The sequence below is a fragment of the Mus pahari genome, chromosome 2 (genome assembly GCF_900095145.1).
Source record: "Mus pahari chromosome 2, PAHARI_EIJ_v1.1, whole genome shotgun sequence".
Taxonomy (NCBI): domain Eukaryota; kingdom Metazoa; phylum Chordata; class Mammalia; order Rodentia; family Muridae; genus Mus; species Mus pahari.
The window spans coordinates 7,870,605-7,893,269 of NC_034591.1; the positions used below are offsets into that span (position 1 = coordinate 7,870,605).

The following is a 22,665-nucleotide window of genomic DNA, read 5'->3' on the forward strand; positions in this document are numbered from 1 at the left end:
CCTCCTCCCACTTTCCCTATGTGGAGCTGTGGGTCCTACCTGGCTTAGGGACCACAGCCCAGAGCCTGGAGGAGATGCAGATCAGATCAGCACATACGACCTTATCATCATCATCTCTTCTGAGCAGTTCAGCTCAAATCGTGTGAAGCTGACCAAAGCCATGCAGGGGATGAGGAAAAGGTTCTCTGTTGTCTGGACCAAGCTGGACAGGGACCTCAGCACAAGTACCTTCCCTGAACCCCAGCTACTGCAGAGCATCCAAAAGAATATACGGGAGAATCTCCAGGAGGCTCAGGTGAGGGACCCCCCTCAAATCCTGGTATCCTGTTTTAGCCCATTTTTTCACGACTTCCCAGAGCTTAGAAACACACTGCAAAAAGACATCTTCAGCATCAGGTACAGAGATCCCTTAGAGACCATTTCTCAAGGAGACAGAATCCTGAAGATCCACCTACAGGTTCCACCTGTAGGACAGGCACCAAGAATGGATTGCTGGGGGATGGGCCTCCCCCCTCTTTATAAGCACAGACTCTTAGTAAAATACAAGAAGCCTTGAAAAGAAAACCATGTCTCAGCATCCATTATTTCTCTCATCATTTTCTCCCATACAGCTCCTGCCTCCCACTTAGGAACCCAGTTAGTATGGCCGCAGGCAGCTACAGTTACTTGCAGTGACTCCTGGAAGCTTCCTTTATCTCGGGTCTCTGGCATTTTCTTAGAGAATTTCTCAATTCCCTAGTCCCCACCTGCTTTCACACATAGCACTTGATATTTTCATTCATTCTCTTGGCCCTCTGGTACTCTTTCCTGTCTCTCTCCATTTTGGATCCTGCTCCCCTATTGCCCTCACCCTCCTTTCACATATCAAGGTCCCTCCCTTCCTTTGCCTTCTATGACTATTTTGTTTCCTATTCTAAGTGGATTTCAAACACCCTTACTTGGACCTTTCTTTTTAATTTTTTGGGTCTGTGCAGTGTATCATGAGCATTTTGAATATATTGGCTAAGATCCACACACCAGTGAGTACACACCATACATATTCTTATAGGTCTGGGTTACCTCACACAGGACAATATTTTCTAATTTCATTGAAATTTATGATATTCTTGTTTTTAATAGCTGAAGAGTATTTCATTGTGTAAATGTACCACATACATTTTTCTGTATCCATTCTTCAGTTGAGGAACATCTGGGTTGCTTACAGTTTGTGGCTATTACAAAGAAGGCCACTATGAGCACATGTCATTGGAATATCAAGAAACATTATTTGAGCATATGCCCAGGAGTTGTATAGCTGGTTCTTCAGGTAAAAGTATTTCTAATTTTCTGAGAAACTGCCAACCAGATTGATTTCCAGAGTGATTTTACAAGTTTGCAATCCAATCAAGAGTGAAAGGGTGTTTTCCTTTCTCCACACACTTGTCCCTTGAGTGTTTTACCTTAGTCATTCTGATTGGAATAAGTTATTATCTTAGCGTCATTTTGATTCGTATTTCTCTGATGACTAAAGATAATGAAGATTTCTGTAAGTACTTCTCATCCATTTGAGATTTCTCTATTGAGAATTCTATTTAGCTCTTTATCCAATTTTTAAAATTGGGTTATTTTGGTTTTTTTTGTGGGGGGACGATCCAGTCTAACTTCTTGAGTTCTTTATATATTTTTGGATAAAGGATTCGTGAAGATCCTTTCTCAATCTCTATGGTGCCATTTGTCTTATTGACAATGTTTTGATTATTGTGTGCCAAATCAAATGTTCTATGTTCAATGTCCTTATTCATAAGGGAAATGCAAATAAAATGCCTCTGAGATTCCACCTTACATTCCCACAGGAATGGTTAAGTTCAAAAGCTCAAGCAACAGCACATGCTGGCAAGAATGTAGAACTAAGGGAACACTACACCATAGATAATGGGAGTTAAAACTTGTACAACTCCTCTGAAAATATCTTTGGCAACTTTTCAGAATTTTGGTAGTATTTGTCGTCAAGTTCCAGATATACAACTCCTGAGCATGTACCCAAAACATGCTCCACTCTCCCCCAAAGACACTTATTCAACTATGTTCATAGCAGTTTTATTCTTAACAGCCTAGATGCCCCTCAATTGAAGAATGGATAAAGTGTGTGGTTCCTTTACACAATGTAATACTACTCAGCTATTTAAAAAATGACATCATGAATTTTGCAGACAAGTAGATAGAATTAAAATATATCATCCTGAGTGAGGTAACCCAGACCTAAAATGATGTGCTTTGTATATATTCACTTATAAGTTGGTATTAGCCATAAGGCATACGGTAATCACATTTAATCAACAGACCTAAAAGAGTCAAATAACAAGGAGGGACCAAGGGAGAATAGTTGTGTCTTCCTCAGAAGGGGAAATGAAATACATATGGGAGATGAGTAGAGGGAGGGAAAGTGCATGGGAGAGAGGGTGGGGATTGGATCAGATGTAGGGAAAGCAGTTGAGAGAGAATGGAAATCAGCTGTTGTAACTCTAGCTGAGACAGGGGAATATTGATCCTGAAATGGCCACTTTATGTAGGCAGGACTCCCTGTAGAGGCACAATGACAGTGCTCCACCCACAAAATCTTACACCCAGATTGTGTCTTGCCTGAACAGAGGCAGAGGGGATGGATAATCAATGACTGGCCAAAATGGAGATTCATCCCACGGACAAGAATCAATCCCTGACAGTATTAATGATACTCTGTTATACTTGTAGACTGGTGCCTAGCATAATTGTCCATAGAGAGGCTCTACCCAGGAACAAATGGAAACAAATGCAGAGTCCTACAGCCAACTAGTAGATAGACCTCAGGGAAGACTTGGGGAAAGGATTCTGGGACCTGCAGAGAACAGAGTTTCCACTGGAATAACAACTAACCTGAAGCTTTAGGGGTTCTGGGAGACTACAAACCAAAGTGTGAGCATGGACTAGATCTAGGCCCCTGAATATACATAGCAGGTGACCAGATTGGTTTGCATGTGGGTCCCCAAACAACAGGAATTGGGGATGATCCTAAATCTGTTGCTTGACTACCTGTAGATCCAGTTCCCCTAACTGGATTACCTTGTCTGGATCAGTGGGAGATGATGTACCTAGTTCTGAAGGGACTTGATGTGACAAAGGATAGGAGTGGGGGTGGATGGATAATTGAGATGTGATACCTAGGTGTGAGTGGTGGGGCTTCCCCTTCTCAAAGGAAAAAGGGAGGAAGGAATAAACCCAATTGTTTCTTGACCATGCACTGAAACCTCTTAAAGCAGGAACCAAAATGTCCTATATTCCTTTAAGTTAAGACCTCTTGGTATGTGGCCACAAAATGGAAAGATGACTACACATTCCTTTAGACATATAATGAACTGATGGATTAAAAACAATCGTGTTATAACTGATTACCTAGAGTGTATTTGCTCTGCTTGGGACTCATTCAAAGCAAAGTAGATTGCCAAATTAATGACTAAGCTTGTTTAGAGAACATTGTAGTGTAAGGTAGGAAGACAAAATAAATAACCTTCTAAACAGCTTTTGAGGCCTTCAAGTCTTCATATTTCTGGAGGCTTTTAACAGACATTACTTTTTGGGAGTGCTTTCAACAGCTACTTTTCTGTATATTTTCCTGTGCTTTCCATTTTCTTACTAATGTGAAACTTTAATAATCACTGCCCCCATCTGGTTTTTTTCTTTAAATTTAGTGAATAAAATACAACTGTGTTTAAATTGAGTCAATAAGCATTAACAGATGTGCAATGTATGTAAAGAAAGAAATCCAGGAGTTAAGGCATCAAAGAGAAAAAATTGTCAGTATGAGTCAGAAATGGTATTCACCTGCCTCTCACTAGAACATACAGGAAATAGGCTACCTAAAGAGCAGCGAAGGAATGTAGTGCAGTGATGGAGTTCAGTTCAGTTCAGTTCAGTTCAGTTCAGTTCAGAACATTTGAGTGTGTAGAGTTTAGTGCATGTCTTTCTAAGCAGAGCAATTCAGTCAGCAGCTGAGAAAAGCCACTTTGAATCAGTCAGCTTGGAGAGGAATTTGAGCCAGAACTGCTCAATTGAACAAGACAGCAAGAGTTCAGTAGGAACTAGAAAGGCAGAGCTTATTCACTGGTAAGTTTCAGAAGCTGAAACATTCTAGGCCTAGATTAGCAGACAGAGGCTGGAAGCTAAAGCCTTCAAGGTTCAGGCCTACAGAAAATTAAATTGTACAGAAGCTAGAAGGCTAGAAGCAAGGTCAGGGGTGGTTAGATAGAAATGTCCTGGGCTCAGCCCAAGCTATAGATTCCCAAAGCTTGAGTCCTGGTCTCATCTCATCACTTAATCTGAGGAAATAAAGGTGGCGTTTACATGTATAACACACTAGTAACAATGTAAACCATAGTCACCAACCTTGTCAGGATTCTGAGCAAGGGCAGGGCATGTGCACGTTTTCTAGTCACTCCTCTTTGATAGAAGAACAGCTAGCTCTCATTTTCACCTGAGAATCTAAAATTGAGAAGGAAATAATCTCCTTTTGACCAATGCACTTTTCTCCACTTCCCATGGAATCCTGTCAGCTTCCAGTTTCTACCTTTTCCTCTGCCCTTCTTTCATCTGAATGATGCTCCACTAGGGTCTCATTACTTAGATCTAGCCTATAGCATCAGGTCCATTCTCTTCCTTTCACCCCTATTCACTTCTCTATTTGTTCCAGCCATATCTTACCTAGACCCCACACTTTTATGTAAATTGACATTTCCAATGGACTCTTTCTTGTTATGTTTAAGAATTAGTTTATATTATGAGTATATGAAAGGGTCTCAGTTTATGTGTGTGCCCCAAATGCATGCAAGTACCTGCAGAGACATGATAAAGTATCACATTGCACTGGAATGACGTAAACTGCCACGTGATGCTGGGAACACCATCACGGTCCTTTATGAGAAAAGCAAATGCTCTTTACCTTATCCTTATGCCTTATCCCTCTGGCCCCTTTCTTAATTATGTCTCTCACACTTGTCAACCACATCGATTTTGAACAACCTCCTCCTTGCCCTGCCTGAGGAAAAATGCTACTAATTTATTTTGGTCTTTCTGGAGTTTAAAATCCTTAACCCTCAGGTTGTATTCCCTCCTAGGTGCTATGCTCTTCTAATCCTCCTCACTGCCCTCATACTATCTAATTGCAGTGTCTTTAAATGCCCTAGAGCTGCTGGTCATTCATTCACAAGTTTCTGTTACCACACGAGTCTTCCCAAGACATTAAATTATGTTCTTTTTTTTTTTTTTTCAGTAAACTCCAAACTAATATAGTTTTCTATTTTGGCATTTTTCAAGTGATTACCATGGTCAGTCCCCTGTACAGCAACACTTAGAACAGAAGTCTTCATAGGTGATTGGTGAATGAGGACTGTAACTTTAACAATGGGTAAACATTCATAGATTCTCATCACAATGGCTGTAAGGGGTGGTGGGAGTTTTAGAAGGTGGGCCTAGTTAGGAATGGTAGGTCACTGGGTACATGCTTTATGGGGCATATTTTATGTCTGCTTTCTGCTTCTGTTTCCTGATCATCTCAAGCAGCTGGCTTTCCTCTATCATGTACTTCCATCCAGTTATTCTACTTTACCATAAACCCAATCGTTTCATGACCATGCACTGAAATCTCTTAAAGCAGGAACCAAAATGTCCTATATTCCTTTAAGTTAAGACCTTGTGGTATGTGGCCACAAAATGGAAAGATGACTACACATTCCTTTAGACATACAATGAACTGATGGATTAAAAACAATCGTGTTATAACTGATTACCTAGAGTGTATTTGCTCTGCTTGGGACTCATTCAAAGCAAAGTAGATTGCCAAATGAATGACTAAGCTTGTTTAGAGAACATTGTAGTGTAAGGTAGGAAGACAAAATAAATAACCATCTAAACTGCTTTGAGGTCTGCAAGTCTTCATATTTCTGGAGGCTTTTAACAGACATTACTTTTTGGGAGTGCTTTCAACAGCTACTTTTCTGTATATTTTCCTGTGCTTTCCATTTTCTTACTAATGTGAAACTTTAATAATCACTGCCCCATCTGTTGTTTTTTCTTTAAATTTAATGAATAAAATACAACTGTGTTTAAAATGAGTTAATAAGCATTAGTAGATGTCCAATGTATGTAAAGAATGAAATCCAGGAGTTAAGGCATCAAAGAGAAAAAAATAATGGAGTATGCTAAAAACCAAAATTAGTTTCCATTCAAAGAACATTTTCTCATTCAGATTAAAATATAGTAGGTTGCTGATTATACATATTTCTTTCTAAGAAATTGTATCTTAGATATCACATTTCAAAATTTTTTAGACGCAAGGATTTAAATTCTACCAAGTATATAAATATGTCTAAAAGATCACTCACAAGTGCATATATCATGTACCTGGTCTTGGTTGCTTTCCCATCACCCAGATGATAGACATAGAAAACATTCATGCACGTGCATACACACATGTACCTTTTACACTTAGTTTTAAAGTCATATACTCATTATCACTTCCAGTATACATAATAAGTGCTAAGTATTTTTTTTTATGTTGTTGTTGTTTTTGTTTTTTCGAGACAGGGTTTCTCTGTATAGTCCTGATTGTCCTGGAAGTCACTTTGTAGACCAGGCTGGCCTCAAACTCAGAAATCCTCCTGCCTCTGCCTCCTGAGTGTTGGGATTAAAGGTGTGCTAAGTACTAAGCTAAGATTTTATAAACATTTTCATTTAATCTAATTTCATAAATTGCAATATCAAAGTTGATAGCCCAAATTTAAATTAAGTTTTTGTTGCTAATGAACAGCAGTGAGAAGTCATGCCAATTCTCCTACCAAATGTAAGTATTTGATGGCTTTTCTTTTCTTATTTTATGTACTACTTTTATAACGATATTTTTTAAAAAAATAAGATTCCTCTGAGGAGGAATACTGTAAGTTCTATATCATTGTAATGTTGAATATGAAATCAATTTCAATAAAGTTTTAATATGGAACTTAAACTACACCCCTATTTTTCTTTTATCATTTCCTACTATTATCATAGTGAATTATCAAGCAGTAGAAGAAACCACCCATCATTTTGTAAAATAATTTTCTGTTTTGGTTTGGCCTTAGGCAAGCTGTTATATCATCATGACAGTAGAAATTAAGCTGTGTCTGTGATGACAATTACTTGTGCAATTTCCTGAAATCACAGACTAAAACTGAAGCCATTCCATGATTAAAGACATTACAATGGAAATGAAGGGGTTTGTGAAATACAGAATAGAAATTTATTGCAAAAATAGTAGGGTTATTTTCCTCATACATCAGAAAAAATCCTTAGAGAAGAGCTTTTAAATTAAAAAATGCCTGCTTACTGTCTAGGGATTAAATCACTTCTTTTTCATGTTCTTCGGCTGTCTGTCAGTATTAGATCTACTCAAACTAAAGGCTTATGCTTTTAACCATAGTTTAATTCTGTGTATCTTGATTGGTATTGCTATGTGAGCATAGCCCTGATTTTCACATGTAAAATATCGACACACTTTTATGCTTGTTTATTGTTTTCATTTCAAGCAGGTGAAGAAGGAAAGGAAATCTTTGCAGGTTTTTTTTCCTTAGAGTCTAGAGGGGCTTGCAACATCACAAATCTCTGTAGAAGAGTTTGGCTTAACTATAAAAAGAAAATGAATGGTAGATGTTTTCTGATGAGCTGCAGATCAGTGTCCTGATGAGCCACATCTGTCTTAGGGAACACAGGCCCTCTTGCCTTAGAACAGAACAGAACAGATAATGGCCCTAAGCGTTGTCTCAGCACACAGAATCTTGGCTTCAAAGCCCCAGGATCCTATGTACAACTTACAGTGGCTGTAACATAGTCACTTTAATAAGCAGGTTTGTTTGTTCCAAATCCAAATGCTACCATCTAGGCTGTAAAATGATCCTAATCTAGTAGGTTTGAGTTATCTTTTTGAAGGTAGTCTGAATGCAGAGCCACCATACGGAAACAATCTTTATTTTCCATTGGCTGCATATGTGGCATGTCTAATGAAATGCGTTTTATGTATTTACTTTAAATACGTGATAGAATTACAACATTGACAACTTTCATGATTGTCAAAAAATGTGATGCATTTTAAACATGTAGTGATACCTAGCCCTACCGCAAAAAACGCTCAAGCATAATTTATTTAATTTACATATGAGCAAAAATAAATATGAAGAATTAAATACATATTTTATTTGTATATGTACTTATATAAATGCTAAATGTATTTGACATTTAGCAAACTAAATATAACTGCAAGCCAACTTGAATTTTTAAAAAATTCATTCAACTTAGAGTTTTCTAAGGCCAGGCTCACAGAGAAAGTGTCTCTGTGTATCCAAACACTAGAACAGAACTGCTGCCTCAGCTTTGCCATGTTAAATAACTAACTTCCCTTTCTCTCGATGGGAGGATGTCCAAATTTTCCCCACTCCTCCACATTTTAGTTATAATAGGCATATTACACAAGATTTCAAGGATCATGTGTTACCTTAGGGTTACTTAATTATATTATGAACCAATAATTAGAAGTTAGTTTAATGCAGAACTAAAACTTGCTTGGTAAGTATCAAATTTGGAAAAGTGGCATACGTCTTAGAAAATCATCAGTAACATTTTCTCTCCTTTCCTATTTGTTCTCTCCTTTTGTATTTATATCAACAATAAAATACAGTTACACCTATGTCCCCAATTCAGAGTATAGCAGAATGTTTGTAGAGAGCTTTGTATAAACAATATATTTCACATGTTTCTAAGTCAAACTCAACTTTTCTTGTTAAATCCCTCATAGTATCTTAGTCGATCTGGATATCTTCATGTAAAACACAATAACATTGTTTAAAAGAAAGTATAAAGTATTAAAATGTTTCCTGAAGAAAAGAAATTCCTTTAAGTTCTTCTTAAAGACCTCTCATCTGATATTAAAAATACTTCTGATACTCTCCTATCTTAGGTCAAATGTTGTCTCTTGTTTTCTGGATTGTTTCTCACCACCTATCTTTTGAGGGGAATGTCAGGATTGAAATGAACGTAAACCATTCCTTTTAGGTTTTACTACTTTATGGAAAGAATTGTATGTTTGAACAACTGGTCTTGATTTGTGCTTCTCTGGCACCTAGGAGTTGTAAGGAAGGGATGGGGGTATTCATGAACTATCTGAGGTTGTGTGCAATACTATGATGCTTGTGCATATATGAATTTCCTCAGGAAATTCCATGACCCTTACATTCCCAGAAGTTTAGGAGCCACTGTGTGCTATCAGAGCTTCAAATTTTTTCTGGGGGAGGTCTTGGAATTCAATCTACATGATACTCAACCACTGTATGCACACTGTTACTTTGCCTCCAGTCAATAGTCAAGGTGAGCAAAATGACAAACTATTGTAAATGCTTAAACCACTCTCAATGACTGAACAGCCAAATTGGAAGAAGCACGAATTAAAGTAGACTCAGAATTGCATAGGTGGACACAGCACTAATGTCATTTACAGAAACTGCTGAGAATAAGCCTCGATTAAACATTTTCTTAATTTTTTGAACATTCTAATTGTTCAAAATCCAAGATACATGTTGAGTTCTTCCTTGGTTTCAGAAGGGAAGCTTCATTAGTCTGACCAATATTTTTTGGAATGAGAGTAAGGAAATTTCTTTAAAAAAAATAAAATGATGCTAAGAAATTAATCCAATGAAGAAAAGGGGATCCTAAAATATAAAACAATGTCAATTCTGAAAGAGCACCAATGAAGACCATGCCATCTCGATCTTAAAACATAGAGCATGACACATAATTATTTTGTGGCAGAATCTCAATCTCTCTCTCTCTCTCTCTCTCTCTCTCTCTCTCTCTCTCTCTNATTTGTTCTCTTGTGCTCTCTCTCTCTCTCTCTCTCTCTCTCTCTCTCTCTCTCTCTCTCTCTCTCTCTCTCTCTCTCTCTCATGTGTGTGGGTGTTTGTGTAAAAAATTAAAAATTGTAGGAAGTGGAGGAAGCCATGAATGATTAACGTACTGAGTAAATGTGTGTTTGTTGGTCGAAATGGCAAAGCCTTCTACTTGCAATGAGGCTGAAAGACCAATGTTAAAGCCTTCCTCAGTATTGAGTGCTAGTCTTGAGTGTATGCAGAAAATGCACACCATAGTGTACATAGAAAATGCACGCACTCCTAGAAAATTACTAACTGAAGGCTGCCTGTCTTAGTTAGGGTTTTACTGTTGTGAACTATAAATAGGGACTCTTGTAGGGCCAACATTTAATTGGGGCTGAATTACAGGTTAAGAGGTTCAATCTATTATAATCAAGGTGGGAAGTGTCCAGGGAGGCATGATGAAGGAGGACCTCTTTATATGAAGGCTACTAGGAGAAGACTGGCTTCCAGGCAGCAAGGGAGATATTTTTAAATCCCACACCCACAGTTACTCACTTGCTCTGTCAAAGTCACACCTCTAATAGTACCAACCTGGACAATGTATACTCAAACCACTACATTCCACTCCCAAACCCCCATAGGCTTGTTCAAACTCATGAGTCTATAGAGGACATACCTAGCCATATTATAATGCAAAATTACATTTAATCTAACTTCAAAAGCTCCCATAGTCTATATCTGTCTCACCAATGTTAAAACTCCAAAGTTCATTGTGTCTTCTGAGATTCATGCAGTCTCTTAACTATAATCCCATGCAGAATCAGAAACACTGGAACAAAGCAAGACAGAAAACTAGCTGGACCAACTCCAAACTCATGTCTCCATGACTGACATCAAGGCACTCTTCAGATCTCCAACTCCTTTTTCATCTTTGTTGACTGTAACAAACTTCTTTCTCCTGGGCTAGCTCCATTTCCTGTTTGCAACTTTCCTCAGCAGGTATCCCATTGCTCTAACATTTCTAAGATCTTTCGAGTATACAAGTCAACATTACAGAATTTTGTGTTCAGTGTCTTGGGGTCATACGAGATCTTCCGGGCTCCTCCAAAGGGCTTGGGTTACTTCTCCAGACCTGGCCTCTGTAGCACTCTATGCTCGAGTTGACTCCACTCCACTGCTGCTGCTGTTCTTGGTGATCATCCTATGTTACTGGAATCTCAAAAACATAAGAGTGTTCTGCTGAAACTAGGCTTCACCAATAGACTCTTTGCATGGTGCCAAGCCTCAACTTCTTTGCATGATCCTTTCAGTCCTGGGCCATGAACTATAACTGAGGCTATCCCTTCACCCATGGCCTTCCACAGCCTCTCGCAGTGTTAAGCCTCAGCTCTTCTCCATAACCATTTCATACCTTTAAATCCAGTACCACCTGGGTGATTCTTACAAATTACCAAATCCAACTGCATCAAGAGATACAACCTTTTCTCATCTCTGGAACATAGCTTCTTTGTGCTCTCAGAAAATACTTCCCAGAAATCTTTGCCTCAGTAATGCCGTTCTCTTCCTGATCACTGCTAATTTTTTAGCTCCAGCTATCTAGCATTAATTGTCCCAATAACCCTTTCTATATTGAAACCTAAGCCCAGAGCCACATGACCAAAGGTGCCAGGTTCTGCTGTTGGCTAGGGCTGGAACATGCCCGCTCCCCTTCTTCTATTACCATCTTTCTTTTTGCCAACTCCTTCACTGCCAAAGCATGGCTGTCCTGGAACTTGCTCTGTAAATTGACGCTGAACTCAGAGAGCCACATGCCTCTGTCTCCTGAATGCTAGGATTAAAGATATGTACCACCATGCTTGGACCTAAACTTAGCTGGATGGGATCTTGCCTCAAAGTCCAACTTCCTTAATCTCCTATCTCTTAGAATATATGCTTCAGCTCCATTCTACTTCCTGCTGCCCCTTTAGATCTTGAACCACATATTTTGTAATTTTTCTTTTTCAGCTTGCTCCTGTTCATTAAAATGTTCTTCATATTTGTGAATTTCAATAACCACACAGCAGAATTTACACCAGGCTCTTTTGAGACTTCTTTATCAAGGAAATTAATCTAAATCTCTTCACCTTCACTTCAGGCAAACTGGACAATGGCAAAAAGCAGCCACATTCTTCACAAGAATTCCACTCAAACAATCTCTATGCCACATACTGAAATTTTTCTCTGCTGAAACTTGGAGCGGGTCTGCACAGTTCAAATCACTCTCAGCAGCAGAGTCTTCCATATTCCTACTAGGATAAACCATTAAGTCCTACCTAAAGGATACCGCTGCTTTCAAAATCCCAAGTCCCCAAATCTATATTTCTCTAAATAAAAACATGGTCAGGCCTCTCACAGCAATACCCCACTCATGGTACCAGCTTCTGTCATAGGGTTTTACTGTTGTGATCTGATACCATGACCAAGGCAACTCTTATAAAGACAAGATTTAATTGGGGTTGGCTTACAGGTTCAGGGGTTCAGTCCATTATCACCAAGTTGGGAAGCTGCCAAGCAGGCATGGCACAGGAGCAGTTGAATGTTCTACCTCTTTATCTGAAGGCTATTAAGAGAAGACTGACTTCCAGGAAGCTAGGACAAGGTTCTTAATGCCCATTCCCAAAGTTATGTACTTCCTCCAACAAGGCCACACCTGCAGTAATGTCACTGCCTGGGCCAAGCATATCAAATCATCACACTGCCCTAGTGTAGAAACTGATCAAATTATATACCATAAACCCTGCACCATTGGTTATCTGCATCAAGAGCATCACCTCTCAGTACAACTCTGTAATAAACACTGAGATTCTGGGGTGGGTGAAGGGGTAGTTGAGACTTATAAGATCTAGGAGCAAGGCCACCCATTTTCTGCTATGTGTTCTGGTTTCTGTCCTTGTATTCATCTGGATTTATTTTCTTCATTCTCTTACCGCCACAATCAGGTCATTCTTTAGAGCCATGAATGGCTCTGGGTTAAAATAATACCATCCTGCATTTATGTCACACCTCACATATGCCAGAAAACATTAGAGACAGAACACATGTTTGCACAACTCCCGCAATGATGCATATTTTATTGTCATCCTCATTTTACATATTATAAAGAAAGCAGTGGATATTGTGATTTTCATTTGTATTGGGGTTTGCCAGAATGCAAGCTATGACATGACACATTATGCCGTGTTAAAAAAACATTGTGGTAACTTACATGCTATTCCCACCCTCATGATTCTCCATAATACCTAGAGTTTGTACAAGGAAAAGCTACGTTTCTGAGGTTTTTCACAGGTGTGTACATAATAACTTCAGTATTTTCAAAACTTAGTTTATGGAGGGTAGCGAGCATGTGAACTCCACATACTTTGTTTGTGGTCTACATGCTGTTTTTCCTCCCTGATAATTTGAAGTTTAATAAATGGTGTTGAAAATGACAGTTTGTGTTATCTGAAAAGTAGCATGCCAGTAGATACTATAACCTTATAGATAGAAGATGAATTATGATGACCTGCATCTTTTGTGTTGTGATTTTTAATCCCTTTACATTCTGGGAGAATATCATTGAGATAATAAGCAAACAGTGGTCTTGAGTTTGGGTAGGGACAGGGCCTATAATTTAGAAGCTTGCTTCTAATACCATTTGTATGTTTCATCTTATTCTAGTAGACATGCTGATTAATCATGATGATTATGTGTGAGCTTATGTGGTACATGTGCATAGGTGTATGCATATTTCCATGTGCGTAGAAATATATAGATGTGGGTGCAATGGTATGTTGGTATATGTGTATGTGATTTGTTGTACAAGGGCATGTGGGCATCAGAAATTGATATCAAATGTCTTTTAATGTACCCTACCTTACATATTAAGGAAAGGTTTCTCACTTGAACTTAGAGAAGTTGGATTTGGCTACTCTATCTAGCAAGGTTACTACAAAGAACCCTGTTTTAAGGTTCGCAGGTCCCTACTTCTCATATGCTGACACCACAAATGATCTGCCATAAATACCCAGTTTGTATATGGGTTACAGGGATATGTTTTTGCAAGAGAATGAAGATTTCATTGAAAAATCAAGATCACATTGCCTAATATAAACATCAAACAACACTGAGTAATTCAAAACATTAAAATATATGTTATTTTGTATGCATTTTACACTTTACATTTCTGCATGAATACTGTTTTCTTGGTTTATGTTTTACATACTTAACTTTTAGGATAGAAGAATGTTGAAAATGCTGATTGATTTTTATATCCTGTAGAGGAATTTTAAGTCAGAAAAATGGCTGGCCTGGCAAGGGATCACAACCAAAGATATTCTAGGTCTATATGATCTGGCCGAAATGCACACATCTTTAGTATACATCTTCAACCTCTACCAATGAAGATAAGGCTATTTTGTAGAAGGAAGCAGCCATGTTTGAAAGTGATACCTAATTGAGGGACAAAAGAATTGATAAATCAGAGGAAGATCTGTCAGAGTGAGCCAGAGATAGGATGTGCCCAACTCTCATGAGAACAGCACAGAAAAAAAGAAGCTATTTACAAGCAGGGCAGTCCGTGCAGGTAATTTACTGTAGGTCAGCAGAGCCAGCTGAAGCGAGAAGGAGAAGGAGCAAGATGATTAAAACAAATTTCCAGAGATAGTTTGAAACCGGTCAGAGCAATTCAATGAGAAGCCAAGATAAGCCAGTTTGAATTAGTTGACTTGGAGGGTTTTGAGACAAAATAGCTGAGATGAACCAGCCTGCCAGAATTAAGAGAAAATGACAAAGATGAGTTTATTCAGCAGTAAGCCTCCAAGATAACAATCATGTCTGAGAAATGAAAGTTACTTTTACACCATCTCGCAGCTTTGATAAATTTATTAGTTCTAGAAAGCAGCATCTATGACATTCTGGATGAATGTTAATACTATCTTCAAAGAGAAACAATTCAGCTTTCTGTTATCCATCTTGGGTTTTCTCTTTGCCTTTTTCTTGCCTCTTTACTTTCTGAAATATAAGATATAATTATACAAAGTACTGAGACATATTTCCTCATCATGAAAATGTGATGAAATATTCAGCTTCTACAAATTGACAGTGGTAATCACTCTCATTTTGCTTCAAATCACTGGAATTTCAGAAATTAGAAATAATGAAAACTTTTCTGTTCTTTCCTTTTTCTTAAACGAAGGGTTGTTGGATGTGGTAGTGCGCCTACGTTGACATATTCTTGATACTGGAGTAGGAGGGTCATTTATTTCAAACCACTTTTGAGGCCCATAGTGTGGTACTAGAAGAAGAGATAGAGAAAAAAAGGAAGGGAATTTGCTATAAGATAAAGAGGGTAAGGATTAGGTGAACATTTTGATAAAGACAATTTGTACAATTAAACTTTAACCTGCTACTATCAGAATCAGTCAAATGTAGTCCTTCTCTGGCAGCCTGGAGGATGATGAATGCTGAAATTATTGAATTTGTGACATGAAGGAAAGCCCAAGGGAAAGCTAAAGGCCAAGGGCTCGCACCGAGAGCATAGTGAACATTGAGCATCCGACTCCTCTTTCTCATCTGTTCTTAGCTGTCTGAGGAAAGCAAATGTCTCAAGAATTTATTTTAGCACTTACCTAGAATTGTATAGACAATTAAGAGACAATAAATTGAAAAAGACCAAGGATGGGTATATAGGATGGGTATATAGAAGGATTTGGAAGAAAGAAAGGGAGAGGAGAAATGATATAATTACATTATAATCTCAAAAAAAAAATGAAAAAAATTAAAATAAAGAAGTGTAACAGTTTAGTGTTCTATTCTCTTTTGATATCACCAATAAGGAGAGAACACTGGGACTGACTAAAAGGTAGTGAAAGTGATATTTTAATGTAGCATTGATGTGTAAACTTAAAAAGTCCTGCACCGGGCCTTGGTGGCACACTCCTTTAATCGAAGCACTTGGGAGGCAGAGGCAGGCGGATTTCTGAGTTCAAGGCCAGCCTGGTCTACAGAGTGAGTTCCAGGACAGCCTGGGCTACAGAGTAAGTTCCAGGACAGCCTGGTCTACAGAGTGAGTTCCAGGACAGCCTGGGCTACAGAATTAGTTCCAGGACAGCCTGATTTACAGAGTAGGTTTGAGGCCAGCCTGGGCTACAGAGTAAGTTCCAGGACAGCATGGACTACACAGAGAAGCTCTGTTTCAAAAAAAGAATGTATGTGCACAAGCTGTTTCATTGAACAACGTCTAAGAGAGCTGTTTCAGTAAATATTGAACACTGTCTAAAACACTTGTAATGCAAAAATCCTGGGAAATGCCCTCCCCCCATAATACGCACGCACAAGTGCACCAAGATTCTACAGAAGCCACATGTTCCAGGCTCTGTCCCTCCTTCCATCAGGTGTGAAGCAGCACCTGGACACCACAAGAAAGGAAGCAAAACTTGGAACTACACGCTGTTTTACTGTTTTCTTGTTCTTCATATGACAATACCATGTTATTATGATTCTTAAACCCTTAGAATAAGTTTTGAAATCAGATATGAGGTAGAATAGAGTAACCAGCTGTTTTTATTCCCCAAGACTGCTTTGTGACTTTAAACAATTGTTCTTTCATTTCAAATTGAACTTATTTCTAAATACATTTTTCTTGCATATATTTTGTTTTCTTGGCTTATATTTAATGTACTTGACTATTGGCATGGAAGAATGGTAGAAATGGTTATATGCTGACTGATTTTTCCATTCTACAACTTTGAGAACTTTACTAGTGCTAGAAGATTTTATCAAGATCTTTAGCCTTCTGGATAAATGTTAATGATATCTGGAAAGAGTCACTGTTTGGCTTTCTGTTTTCCAATTTGGAATTTCTATTTGTCTTTCTCTTATCTATTAATTTTCTAAAATATAAGTGTTCAACTTGGGTAACCCTGTATTATATCTTACAATGTTTCAGGGTTTATTTTCCGTTAAGTAGAAAGCTATTGACTTAACATAATTGCCTTCATTGTGTTGACATGTATTCATTTGAGACCATATTTGTCTGACATTTCTATGATGAATTGATGCAGAGTTTTATCAAGTATCATTTTTATAATCTATTGAAATTATCATTTTGCTTTATCCCTACACTCCATGGATGTAGAGAATCACAGTAGTTGATTCACAGACTTTGAAATTCCTTGCAAGTTGGGATAACATTTCCTTCATCTTAATGGATAATCTTTATAAGGTGATATGGGGTTTCCACTGTCATTACTGTATTAAGGATTTTAGCATCATACTTATTAAGCTTATTGGCCTATAATTTTTTCTTTTCTGTTGAGTCTTTTTCTGTTTTTAATATCAAGGTAATATTAGTCTCATATAATATGCTGAGATATGATATTTTGATACTATATTTAAATTAACCAAAGGATAGGTATTAATTAACTTTTGTATATTTGCTACAACTCAGAAGCAAAGTTGTTTCTTAGAAATTTCTTTGAGAAAAGACTAAAATGTCTTCTGATTTGACCTTATTATTTTTTTATCATTCAGCTCATTTTTTCCATGGATTATAGATTGAGTCTTGTCAGGTATATATGCCAGGAAATTACCAGTTTTTCTAGATGATAAGACATCAGTTTTTATTTATGTTAAGGAACTGTTGATGATTCCTTGTGCTTTATGATATCTTTGTAACATTTCCCCTTTCAAGTCTGACTATTTTTGAGTTCCTTCTCTCTCTCTCTCTCTCTCTCTCTCTCTCTCTCTCTCTCTCTCTCTCTCTCTCATATTGAGTCTAGCTAAACAACTGTTTATTTTTATGGCTTTTTTCATTGATCAGTAGTTTGCTTTATTAGTCTCTAGTTCATACATTTGTACTGTGATCTTTATTGTTTCATTATTCATTATGTTTAAATTTAGTTTATTCATGCCTATGTAGTTCCAAGAATGATATGTTGTTTATTTTAATCTTTCTATTTTCTTAATGTCAATGTTGATTACTACACTATTTCCTCTTAGCAATGTGTTTGCTACTGTATTCCATAGGATTTTTGCAAAATCTGCCCACATTTATAAAGTATTGATTAAATAAACAACAAATTAGATTTAGATTTATGAATCTCTGTATTACTTTATCTTTGTGCTATATTACCTCTTTAAATATGCTCTGAGTTCTTGTCAGCAAGGAGTCTTTACCATTGCCTTAGTATCTTTTACTCTGAATAACCCTTGATTCACAGCTGCTCTTTGAGCACCTGAGGAATATTTAAGACCTAAGAGACAGTTGTATTCTTGCCACCTCTATTCTTTCAGCTCCTCCAATATTTTAACACATTTGGAAATTCAAAACTTATTTTGAGCTTGGTGCAGTGGCTCATGGATTTACTCTCAGAAAGTGAGACGGTGAAGCTTGAGAGTCCAGTGAGTTCTTCAGCTATGAAGATAATTAAAGGGCTGCCTGGGTTAAATGAAATGCTGTCTCCGAGATCTGAGATCTAGAGATAAAGGACAGTTAGTAAAGTCATTGCTCACAATTATTAGGACCTGAGTTAGAGTTCTATCATTCATGCAGAATCTGGGTTTGCTAATATAACTTGAAGTAGAGCTGGAGTGGCAGAGAGAAGCAATCCTGGGATAATCAGTGGGCTCTAAATTCAGTGAGAAAGACTGACTCAAAAAGAAAAAAAAATGGTGTAGAGGGAATGGTTCCTGAGTTATACTCTGAAGATTGACATCATGATTCCATGTGGATTCATATTCACACACACACGCACACACACACACACACACACACACACACACACACACACAGAGCACATTAATAGCTATGAATACCTACAAGCATCCAGTGCTCACTTTGTAAGTTCTTTATGTGAGACTTTTCATGATATAAATTTGACCATAGTAATCTAAATTGATTCACATATTAGAGAATGTATTTGAAATGTCTGTTTATAAAGCCAATATTTCTCTATTGACTACATTAATCCATGTGCTATAATTAGCAATGTTGGATATAATTTTGGATATTATAAAAATATTGATCACTTTTTAAATTGAGTTTTCACTAATCACAGGCATTGGTCAAGATGAACATGTTAAAAATATCCTTCATAATGTGTCTTTGTAATTTATTCACATTTCATGTATTGCCACAGTATTACTTTCTCCATGGCCCCATATTTATGACTTTATTCAAAATCTCTGATACCATGGATAACTGCAAAATGACTGCTTGTGCTTTCTCATAGTACTTAAGTGAATTTAAGTTGTGTCCTAAATGATAGAATTCCTGTTGGCAATAATTTTCATAACTACTGATCTTACATTTTAATCATTTAAATTTTAAATATTTGTAGGCCTGTTGTTACCTTTTGATTTGTAGTGCCAAGGAAGTGTTAGTGAACCCCAAAAGGCCAGATAGGAGCCAATCTGATGTAATCACACTAGGGCCTTTATTTGCGATAGCTTGGGCTCAGGAAGGTTTTTGTGAAAAGGATCCGTGAACATCTATCTGGTAAACAAGGAGGCAGCTTGTGGGGAGACAAGTGTTTTTAGCCTGACATACACCTAATGGGAGTGCCACTATGGCCTTTAGCATAATTTTCTGGTGCTAGGAGTCAAACCATAAACTTAACTTCTGTTTCTCTCTCCATTGGTGGGTGTTAGGCAGGGGGCAGGTTTGTTGGGAATTAACCGGGAAATGCTGGATTTGTTGGGGAAGATTAACCTCTAGACTCAGATCTTGTTGGGTTTAGCTGAGAAATTGGAGCTAGGCTTGGTTTTATTGAGGGGAAACTTGGAAACTTATGCTAGATATCGGCCTGTTAGTGTACCTGAGTTCAAACTTAGGTCGGGTTCTCTAAGATGGAGTTTGAACCCCAAAATTTGGTCTCTCAAATTGACCTATTTAAGAGTATTAATTGACATGCAATCAAATGGTAAATTCACTATTTGACAATATACCAACTTTTATAGAGGTCAAAGCCATCATTCTAAAAGGAATCCAAAATGAATGAGCAGAGGCTTGTTCAAATGAATAACAAAGGAAAATCCAAACATTTTTTTAAAAATTTGTTTCATTTAAGCTGTAAAATTATTTAGCAGTTCAGAAGTGAAAATTGTTTAAAGAACCATAGAATTATATTTAAATATTTTTTTTTACTGCTTGGCCTAGTGTTAAAAATTGAGTTAACTTCTGGAATGATCTCAATTCTTAGCTAAAAACTACAAATAAATTGATTCAGGAGATGTCTCAAACATTCCCTTTTAATTACTTTAGTTCATACTAAGAGTGAGCTGTAATATTAATACTGTTTTTGTCTTCCCTTTTTCCATAATTTGTGACTTTATTTTATATATATTGAAATAGTATTTGAGCAGAGTAACTTATTCTGGTTTTCACCATGATTGGGATAGACTGGAATTGGTTTTATAGTTAAGGAAAAATTATATGCACTCTAGTTTCCATGGATCTATGGAATGTCTGACATCCTCTGCACCATGTGGTCAGTGCTATACACTGGAGGTAGAACAATGAAGTAGAGAAATGATTTTCTTTCTTGAAAGTTATGTTCTTTTGAGTATTAGGCAGAAAATCAAACGTGATCATACTGAATAAGGAGCACATATAGGGTTGTTTCATTAAAAAATGTAGAGTTGGTGTGAAATTAGGAAAATTCAAGAGGAAATAAGCCAGGGACAAGATGTAGAAAATTTAAACTTGGAGGCATCATTGTAGTGGATTTGGCCTAATGCTGCTTGTATCCTATGTTAATTTTGATTGCCAAAACTGCGAGTATCTGCATGTAGCATTAATTAGTTAGACTGCTTTGTGCACTTTGTGCTCTCAACTGCCTGCACACGCACACACAACCAAAAGCTATCTGGATTCATGAATCACACACATACACACACACACACACACACACACACACACACACACACACACACACGTGTATGTGCACATGTGATAGCTAATTTTAAGTATGCTGTGACAAACTCAAAGGCTGGGCAGTTCTAATCCTCTCCACATTTCCTTCCAGTACTCCTGGCTTAACACTCTCTTCTAAATCTATATTTTATCTTTGTTGCCCTGGCTCCTTCTGGGTTGCCCCCTCGTCTTTGCTGCCCAAGATGGCCACATTCCTTCTCACTTATATTTTGGATGATTATCGTTCTGGAGCCCTAAATCTGATCTGTATCCCTCTGAGTTAGGGTGATGCTGCCTCCTTCCTTTCTTCAGTCCCTTGCCAAGGCAAATCTAAAGGTCCCTCCTCAGTCTACCTACCAAGCCATTGGCCATTGGCTCTTAATTTATCAATTAAAAACAAACTGGGGAAAAGACCTTAAGCATTTGACAATAGAATCCTGATTTGGGGGGACTAGATTAATTCAAAGCACTGGAACTAATCCCTAACATCTGCATGTAGCTTCTAGGAATCTGTCCCCAGTTGTTTCTGGTTGGTAAATAAAAATACCAATAGCCAAGAGCCAGGAAAGGCAGACTGAGGTAGGCTTTTAAATTTTTCAGGACTTGAGACCTGGAGGGAGAAAGAGGAAGAAGATCTGCCATGGCTTGAAAGTGTGGAGGAAAGGAGAGACTGGCTGAGAAGAATATAGGCCAGAGAGTCATGGATGCCTTGTAAGGATCAGGAAGAGCACAGCCCAGGGCATGGCCCAGTTGGGTAGCCCTCTGGGTCTAGAGCAACCAAGATAGAACACAGAATTTAGTAAGAATTAACTCGGGATTAACCAAGTAGAGATTAACCAAGTGGCCCAGCTATTGAGCTGTATAAGGCATATTAAAATTAAAGACTGTGTGTGTGTCTTTCATTCAGGAATTTAAACCTTGAGGTGGCCATATTTATTAAATATTCAATTCAACACATCACCTGCAAAGAAACAAATTGGAGAAAACAACAATAAGGCAGAAATATTGCTCCAGGAGATAGAAGCTCACTACACAGTTATCAAAGAACATACACTCTTTTATTAAGTGAAAGACATTTAAAATGGTTAAAATTTAGTGTAGGCTGTTGGATGGTGAACAAGATGAAGGTGCTGAAATCATTACAAGGATGTAGATACAGTGTCAAGTATCTTTAATGGTTTGCACTTTATGATTAAATTAATAAAATATCTATCTTAAACAAAATCCCATGGCTCTTTGTATTTTTATAATTAACGAATTAGTCGTATGCATAAAACATAGACACACACATGTACAGACATGTGCCAGACACATGGACACAGACATGTGTGTGTATGAATAAAAAGAGTTTTGGACCTCTGAAACCATAGTTACCGGTTTTTATGAGCAAATACCCCAAACATGTGGATGCTTGGGATGGGACTTTGGTTCTTTGCAACAGCAGCAGGCACTCTTTACATCAGAAGAATTTCCACAGCCCTTCAATCTGTTTTTTTTTTTTTTAAAGAGATATGATTGAATTCAAGGTAACAAAAGTAATGCGGATTAGCATGAAACAATGCTATGAGAATAAGTGAAGACTAGAAATGTTTAAAGAACTTAAAAACGCTCTAGATGAAAAATATCTCAAGAAGCAGGATTGATAATGACAATGTGAGTGTTCAACGAACATGTGTGGGCTTGGTGAGAGGCATGATATTTATCATCCTTAGTGAGGTAACCCAATCACAAAAGAAGTCACTAGATATGCACTCACCGATAAGCAGATATTAGCCCAGAAACTTAGAATACCCAAGATACATTTTGAAAAACACGGGAAAACCAAGAAGG

General features: G+C 37.6%; 1 pseudogene; it reads left to right on the forward strand.

Moving 5' to 3' along the window:
• Window positions 1-19,408, forward strand: part of LOC110316126 — a 19,559-nt pseudogene extending 151 nt beyond the window's left edge.
• Window positions 19,409-22,665: the final 3,257 nt, after the last annotated feature.